This window comes from Pteropus alecto, unplaced genomic scaffold (genome assembly GCF_000325575.1).
Source record: "Pteropus alecto unplaced genomic scaffold, ASM32557v1 scaffold111, whole genome shotgun sequence".
Lineage (NCBI taxonomy): Eukaryota > Metazoa > Chordata > Mammalia > Chiroptera > Pteropodidae > Pteropus > Pteropus alecto.
The window spans coordinates 1,862,215-1,870,902 of record NW_006431915.1 but is presented as its reverse complement, the minus strand read 5'-3'; the positions used below and the strand labels follow the sequence as shown (position 1 = coordinate 1,870,902).

At 41.1% G+C, this 8,688-nt stretch overlaps 1 long non-coding RNA gene across 1 annotated transcript; it reads right to left on the bottom strand.

Annotated features, from left to right (window-relative positions):
- Window positions 1–1,126: 1,126 nt before the first annotated feature.
- Window positions 1,127–7,037, bottom strand: LOC112472920. Its single transcript, XR_003043807.1, has 3 exons — window positions 6,932–7,037; window positions 1,613–3,031; window positions 1,127–1,220 (listed from the first exon to the last, which is right to left on the bottom strand). It is a non-coding gene; the product is annotated as an uncharacterized LOC112472920 (long non-coding RNA).
- Between the last annotated feature and the right edge of the window lie 1,651 nt (window positions 7,038–8,688).

The window sequence follows — 8,688 nt, the reverse complement described above, 5'->3', positions numbered from 1 at the left end:
GAAAAGCACAGATTATAGAAAATTGCTATTCTGCAATACAAATTCCTTCTTTAAAAATAGTTTTCCTTTTTTTTCAATTTACTAGTGTTGAGTATTTTTTAACACAGAATAACCTTGATTTAGTAAGTCTGTGTCTTAAACTTGCAATTACTTTATTGTGGTCATCTCTCATCAATTTCTTTTGTTCAATGGCAACCAAACTTGCACTGATCTTATTTAACAGAGAGTTGTGCCATGCTGGGGGTCTCTGCGGGCCTGCAATGATGCAACCTGGCCATCACAAAGTCCCTCATACGGTTGGGGAGACACTCTGAATGCCACTTTAGTTGGAATAGGAGAGGTTTTAGAATTGGTAAAAAGAATAGGTGGGCTCTGAATTGTTTTCAGAGCCTCATTTCTGTTCTTGTAAAGACTCGATTTGTAAGACAAGTACCATTGTTTTTAATTCCTCAAAAAATTGGGTTGCAACCTAAATGAGATCAAGACGCTGACCCACCCACCCAACTATATTACTCTGCTCTTGCTTCTTTATATCAGGGGGAAGATCTTCAACTAGGATGGAAATCAAAAGATTCCTATGTCCCAGACTTAGAGCTGTGTTTCTTTGGAATGTTTTAGTAAATCTTTCCACAGTGGCTTCAGAATGTTTTTCTTTCCTTCTAGATACAGTTTCATTTTAGCTTAGGGGAGAAGGCCTCAAAAATGCTTTGTATCAGGCTCTGAATATCAGTTTTCAATTTGGCCAACTTCTAACCATAGAGATACTCTTTTTAAAATCCTTTCAAATATCTTGTCAGGTTTCAGCCTAGACAAACAGTAAAAATTCCTGACAATATTGAAGAACCCCATGGACACAAGAAGGATCCCCAAAGAGAGTACAAAAGATACGACCCTCTCAACATGAGAGCCATTCCCAAAGACAACCAAAAGAAAGAGACAAACAAGAGGCAAAAGCCATCTCTGGGAGAGAAAGGATCAATAATCAATGTTTTTGCCTGCTAACCTGAATTTTAAAAGAAAAAAAGTGGGGAGAGGGGTAACAACATGAAATTTTACTTTCCTTCCTCTCTCAACCAGGCACCACAGAGAGAGATTTAGTTGAGCTGACTTTGATAAGAATTCTCACCCTTTGCCGGCTTCTGCCAGTTTTCCCAGGATGCCATTTGCAGACTTCAGAGCAAGTGGGGTGTCCCACTGGGCCTCCTCCTGGTCACCAGAAACTGTAGAGGACAAAAATAATTTTACCTCTATCCTTTATAGTGAGTATTTGGCTGAGACCCCTTTTAATCTAGGGTACATCGTAAATGGATAAGTTTATCTAAGCTCCAAGTTCTCCACGGTAGCCACTATAATTCAAGATTACCTTTAGTTGTTGCGCCTTAACACAAACTTTTATTCACACTGGCCCCCAGGGTGCAGCTTACCTCGGACCCAGCTCGACCCCCCAACTCAGTCCGCCTAAGTCAGACCCAGTCTAAACAAAGAAATGCTCGAATAAAAGTCTGAAAGCTCATAATGCAAAAGCCTCAGAGCTAGAATCTGAGCAGGCCTTACTCATGACTTTCCCCACAGGCCGCAAGAAAGCAGAGAGCACAAGGCGCTCGACAGGTACCTTCGCCCTTCTCCTCGTCGCTCCTGGAGGCTGTGGGGTACCTCTTTCAATTCTCCAGGTCTGATGTCAGAACTTACTAAAAGGCATATTAAATATTCCCCTCAGGCAGCGCCAAACCGGAAGTGGCTTGGAGCAGTCCACTCGGAGGAACTCAGGGGGAGGCATTCATAGAGCATAGAGATGTGGAAGCAAAGTAGGGAAATTATTGATTAGCTACAGCTTAAAGCCTAATTGGCTGTTTGTACTTGGTTGTCCTTAGCATTTTGACTTAGTAACGTTGAGGCATTTACAGGCTTAGATTTTGGTTTGTTTAGTAGGCCTCCATGGCATTACGGCCACCTGGGTCTGATGGCCTCCTTGTGTAATTAATTTACCGCTGTACTTGCAGAGGAGAATGCTAAAACACAAAGAGGTAGAGTGATTTGCCCAAGGTGACACGACAGCCAATTTCTAACCAGAACTCACTCTGAGAAATACAACACCAGATTGTCAACAACATGATCACCTTTCACAAGCTAGGAGGCTAACACAGAGGGACACTGTGACATGCCAGTGAGCTACATAGAACCCAGGTCAGAGGCTGAATTAGATCCAAAAGCAGCTTCCTCCCACAGGACCCCACAGGGCAACCATGAACACCATGCAAGAAGGCTTCCATCCTTCATTCTGGCATAGACTTTCCCACCAGCAATGACGCCAAAGCTCAACACTGGCTTATTTTAACGCCCTGGATTTTTTGAATGCCTTCTTCCTGAAAAGGGTTGTGAAAAAAATTCACCATGTGCTCTTAAGAAAGCCTCCCTTTGCACCCAGAATAGATGCTTTCATGATTAGATGTTACGAACAAAGCACACTGTCTCCTAACATAAGAAATCAACAATTATAGGGTCTCTTCAGAATGTCTGATAAGACACAGGTTTTGAGGGAGAGTATCGATAAGTGGAAATGGGTGGAGAGGAACTCACCAAACTAAGACGTGTTTGCATGAAATAGGAAAAAAGGAAAATTGAGACACCGGTAAAGGGACAGGAAGGTTGCCTCAAATATTTGAAGGGTTGTTATGTCAAAAAGGGGCAGGGTATATTCCAAGTGTCTCCAAAGGACGGAAAAATAATAATCAGGGCTGCCAATGATGGGACAAGCTGGGCAGGAGGGTGCTGGGGTTAAGAGGAGGCTCTTAAATCCTTTTCTGCAACATATAGAGCCTCCGTTTCCCCATCTGGTGGCAATAATGGCACTAATCTCATAAGGGCATTGTGAGCATTAAGTATGATCATGAATCTTAAGCATTTATCACAAGGCATGACACATAGTAAACCCTCCATGTAACATCATCTGTTGTCCTTCCTGTTTGGAGGAAGTGAGCTGTTTGTCCTCGGAGGTATTCAAGCTGCAACTGGCGATCATTGAGCCGAGAAGCTGTGTCAGGAAAGAGATTCATATATTAGACAAAGGGTTGGATTAGGTGACCTTAAGTTTCCTTCTATTCTTGGCTTTCAAATTCTTTGTTCAATTGAAACTGAGGTTAATGTGAAGTCCTCTATTGGACAACCCTTTCTGGGCTCCAGCTTTGAGGTTTTGTGTTTCTACCTTTGTATTTGGAAATCCTTGCTGTGGAGCAGAATTTGGAGAGTGAGTCCTGGAGCTGCACAACCAGGGAAGGAAAGCTTCTTTTGCTTGGCGGCTGCATTCCTGGAATTCCCAAGATTCCAGGCTCTTTCCTCCTCACATTGTAAACATTAGGTTCTTGTGGAGAGGACAAAAAGGTCACTTTCCAAACCACATTTGCTCCCAGGCTCTGATCTGAATAATTCAGCTCGTGCTCAATGAGAGCACCAGTTGGGCTGATCTCAAGCCCTTTAGACAGGAATGGGTGTTGATTTAGGCTAACAAGAAGTCATTATTTGAGCTAGAGAATGGCATCCTCTCTTCTCGGTGAGCAGAACCAGGTATAGGAACACAAAACAGATCCAACTGACTCATTGCAGCTGAACCAGTGGCAGCCAAGTGCCTTCCCAAATTCTCTCCTAAGCAGGACCAAATTCTTGAGGAGGAGGACGCATTTATTGGGGATTGCTACAATTCGGCTTTACTGCCACTGCCTTTATAACCACAATATAAAGTAACTCCCACAACACAGTGAAGATAAGCTCTTTAAAGAAAATATAAAAGCATTAGCCTGGCAATTCACCCAAACCTCATCATGCACCATAGACATTTTTGAAGTTTAACAAAGAAAAGCACATCATTAAAGAATACTGCTCTATCACCATTCTTATGCAAATCCTTCTAGATAGTTGGGTGGAAAATTCCATCTAACACGCAGCAAGAAATAAATGTTGCAGGGTGGAAATTTCAGTTATACTGAGTGCATCTATCACTTGTATAATCCAAACTACTGTATGTGCACTGACTACAGAATTAGTATTGATCCATTCACCATGTAAACATCAAGTACTTTCTATTATTACTTGAAATAGCATGCTATCACAATTTCTATTTCCTCCTTCTATCTTAAATAGAAGTATTGCACATTAGCCCTTTCCTTCATGTACTTTTTTGCACAGCTATCTAACTACAGTGTTCAGTGTGGTGCTGAGTTTCCTGCAGACATCTGCAGTATTAGCATTAAAGCACTTTATTTTCAAGTCATCTCTGATGGAAGACAATACAACTTTCATTTACCCAGAAACCTGTTACCAGAGCTTCTCTTAGAAACAGGTCTGTCTGTCTGTCTGTCTGTCTGTCTCTCTCTCTCTCTCTCTCTCTCTCTCTCTCTCTCTCGCACATGCACACGCACACGCACACGCACACACACACACACTCACACCATTCTTTGTTTGCTGAGACCTGCATCATGAGTATGTACCTCCAGCCCCACCCCCCAACAGAATAGGACCACCAGGTCTCTGGAGCTCTGAAGTAGAGGAAAAAATATTTGCCAAGGCTGAAAATGGTATTTAATTTTAGAATGACTTGCTATGGAAACTCAAGACTTGACTCAGTGTTGCATTGTTCAAATGTCTGGATGCATGAAGAAAAATTACTTTGGAGAATCAGTCCTGATATTTGAAAGGATATAAAAGCATAGCAAGGGGTGAGCCTTCTCCCCTCTTTCCTTTCCTGCATTCCACAGCATAACGGCATGAGGAAATTTGGACTGGGTTCCAAATCTTAGAGGGTTGATTTTAGCTCAAATAGCTTGGAGCTGCATATGGCAGAATTCATGTTCTCTGGTGCCTACGGCACTCCCAGGGCACCACATGCATCTCAACCCAGTGCACGGTGCTTCTTGTTATCCTTGCCATGCTCCAAACAATACACATTGTGTGTGACTTAACTAGACTTCCAGTGTCTTCAGAGCCCAGCAGCAGCTCTAGTCAGAACACATGCAACTTCATTTCTGTGAATGGGAATCTATACATCACAACCTTAACCTGCCACAGAGCCAACTTTCATGAGTGTATGTAATACTCCGTTAGCACAATCCAAGTTGCTCATCACCATTTTTCTCTTGAGCCAACATGTGGAACCTATGAATTTTCATCTGAAACAAACAAACAAACAAAAGCTGTCGCTTCATTTAATAGAGAGAAAATATCTGAAACCAGCTGAGCACTATTCAGCCACCATCTCATGTCCAAACTCCTTTCAACCAATTATAAAAAAATAATAATTAACTAATTAATTTAAATTGTCAATAGATGGTGGCTTTGTTGCCTAACTAGACTGATGCAAACCCAAACAGATGAAATTCTGAAATTGGATAGTGTGTGTTAAATATTCAAAGAAGAAAGAGTAAGAATATTCTAAAGGAGCTATACACCTACTTCTGCCTCTAATAAATCTCCAGTTTTATTTTTTTGACACCTACTATGCAGTCTCTTGAACTCACAATTGTGTTAACACGCTATTGTGTTAATAGCAACAAAGTTCGCACACTCTCTCTTGTGTAGAATCATTTGAAGTGGGCTGTAAAACCTCAAAATAGTGGACTAATTTGCTCCAACAATAATTGTGTTATATTCTGGGGAAGTAAAATTAATAAATTAATTAACTGATTAAAATAAAAGCAGCATATAGCGGGTCAAATATATGGTGATGGAAGAAGACTTGGCTTTGGGCAGTGAACACACAATACAATATACAGATGATGTAGTATAGAATTAAACACTTGAAACTTATATAGTCTTATTAACCAGTGTCGCCCCAATAAATTTCATATTTTTAAAAATAAAAGCAGCAATCACTATTGGTTGCTTCTGCATCCCTTCTTCCTTGTTAACAATACTCTCCCTGATTTCAACCAAGTAACCACCACTCAAATGAAAGTGACCCTCTCTCCAGCTCAGAGTAAAATCTTGAACAGGTAGTAACTGATTAAACTAATCCCATTATCTAGGCAGAGAGTGGTCAGATGTAGGTGTGTTTCTCAGTTCTGACAAAACATGAGGGAATTGAGTTGGGGGCTTTGAGAGAAACTTTCTTCACTCTTGAAAGAGATTTGATGGTGAGTCCACCAGCAGTAAAAATGTTGTACAGTGTTGAATCTGCACATGACCTTAAACCCCAGCAGCCACATGTGCAAGATACAAAGAGTCTTGATCCTTGTTGAGCAGCTGAATTAACCAACCCTGAAATAGCCCTACGTTGAAATCCTTGTTTAAAAAAAGATAATCATTCTCATGGTTGGGGTTGGGTTCCCCACACTACACTCAAAAGCATCATGACTTCTACAGGTAAATTATTAATCCTTATAGATATGTTGAGAAACATACGTTGAAATGGGAACACTCACGTATTTGAGCAAACATGAGTTAATGCTGCTCTAAAAGTAAGACATACTAATGAATCTTACCACTGAGTACCTTCACCAAAGAAAGAATTATTTCATGATGGCCTATTAAACAAAATCTGCTCAGGAACACACATGAACATCCAGTGTTACTATAGAGCTTCGAGGAGGTTTCATGTTAAGAGGAGAAGGAGCAATTACAATATAAAAAGGATGCACTCTTTGAAGCCCCTGGAGTTTCTCAGCTTTTGGAAAATAAAGACCTCATTCCACAATTGCAGTTTCCAAGATTGCTTAGGCACATAAACCCTTGCTTTCATCAGAGGAAATCAAATACAGAAGCAATTCAGGTTGAAAAGAGAAGGGCGCATCTACTCCACCCACTCAGCCCACACCCCACTGCATGTTTTGGGTAATTGAACTTTTTAAGTGAGAAAAAGACAAGAAGTCTTAAAAGTTTAAACAAATAATGAAAAATAATGCTTTTGTTCAGAGGAAAACATGCAAATCAATTATAAAATTACCTTTTGACACAGGAGAAAAGGCAACAGCAAGGCTAGTGAAAGATGCCTCCTCACCTCTAGGTCAGGATTCAACTGTAGTCTCCCAGGGTGGGGTCACCTGAGAATCTTGGCTGAAAAGAAAAAAAATAAAGAAAAGAAAAAATAAAACTACCTAAACATATATTGAGAAATCTGCAGAAAGACATTAAGAAATGTGGTCTACATAGAAATTAGTGTTTTTCACCATCAGAAAGATGGAGCTATGCCATAAACAGTAACAAAAGAGTAAGAATATCTTAGGAGAAAATATTTGCAAGATACATAACAAACAAAGCTTAAATATCCATACTATATGGAATTCACAAATCAATTTTTTTAAAAGATAACTCAATATGAAAAATGGAGAAAGAGGCAATATAGTTCCAGAATCTGTCATCTTACCACTATGAAATGTTGCTTCTCTAAGCATTAAAAACAATTAATGCAACATCAAAATTACAGAAAAATTACCATTGAGAATTACCTGAATAGTCTAGCTGAATAGAAGTCCTATAACTAAAGAATCACAGAAGAAGCCACATTGAGACTGGTAAGAGGGGCAGAGACACATCCCTGAATGGCAGTTAAAAATTGGGAAGGATTTTGTCTGTAGAGGTCCTCCCTGAAGAGCAAGGGGTCCTAGCCCCACACCAGGCTTCCCAGCCCAGAGTTCCAGAGCCAGGAATAAAAGTCCCCACAAATTCTGGCTGTGAAAACCTGAGGAGACTGTGGGTGCTGGAGTCTCAGGCACTCCTCTTAAAGGGCCCAACCATGAACTTACTCGATAATGGAGTCACTTGCTCTGAGCTCCAGCACTGAGGCAGCAGCTCAAAAGGCACAGGGACATATGAGGAGGAAAAGAATTGTCTGGTTTCAGGGCAAGGGCTGGAGGGGCAGCTTTTTCCCAGACAGACAGAAGTGCTAGCAGAAACCACTGTTCCTTTGTTGAGCCCTCCCCACACCCAACCTGCATTCATAGGCAGTACCATATCCGAGTCTCTATCAGCCTAGCTAAAAGGGTTTGCCCCTCCATGATGATTCCTTGAGATCCCACCGCACCCATCTTGTGGGCCCACCCAAGCCACTTCCAGTGGCTTTTCCATACAAATGGCCTGTCTTGGCTTATGCTGAGAACTTTCCTAAAATCTCTCAAAGGTTCACAACCCCCAAATAAGCATATCTGGCCTGGCATACCCTGTACCTCAGCCAGTCCTCACAACCAATCAGCCTAAGGGTCAATCCTTCCCATTGACATGCCAAAACAACCAAGGCTCAACTACAACAGGAGGGCACACATGACCCACATGAGGGACACACCTGGAGCACCCGATTCAGGTGACCAGAGAAACTGAGCCCTACAGGACACCCACTACATAAGGCTACTCTACTAAGACTTGGAGACATAGCAGCTCTACCTAATATATAGAAACAAACACAGGAAGGTAGACTAAAGAGGAGACTAAGAAACATGTCCCAAATGAAAGAACAGAATAAAGCTCCAGAACAAGAACTAAACAAAAAAGAGACAAGCAATCTACCAGCTGCAGAGTTCAAAGCCCTGGTTATAAGGATGCTCAATGATCTCAGTGAGAATTTCAACAAAGAGATAGAAATATAAAAATGGAAATAGATAATATGAAAAGGAACTAGTCAGAAATAAAGAATATAATAACTGAAGTGATGAATATATTAGAAGATTAGATGAAAACGAGGGTTGAACCAGCAAGCTAAGGTAGCAG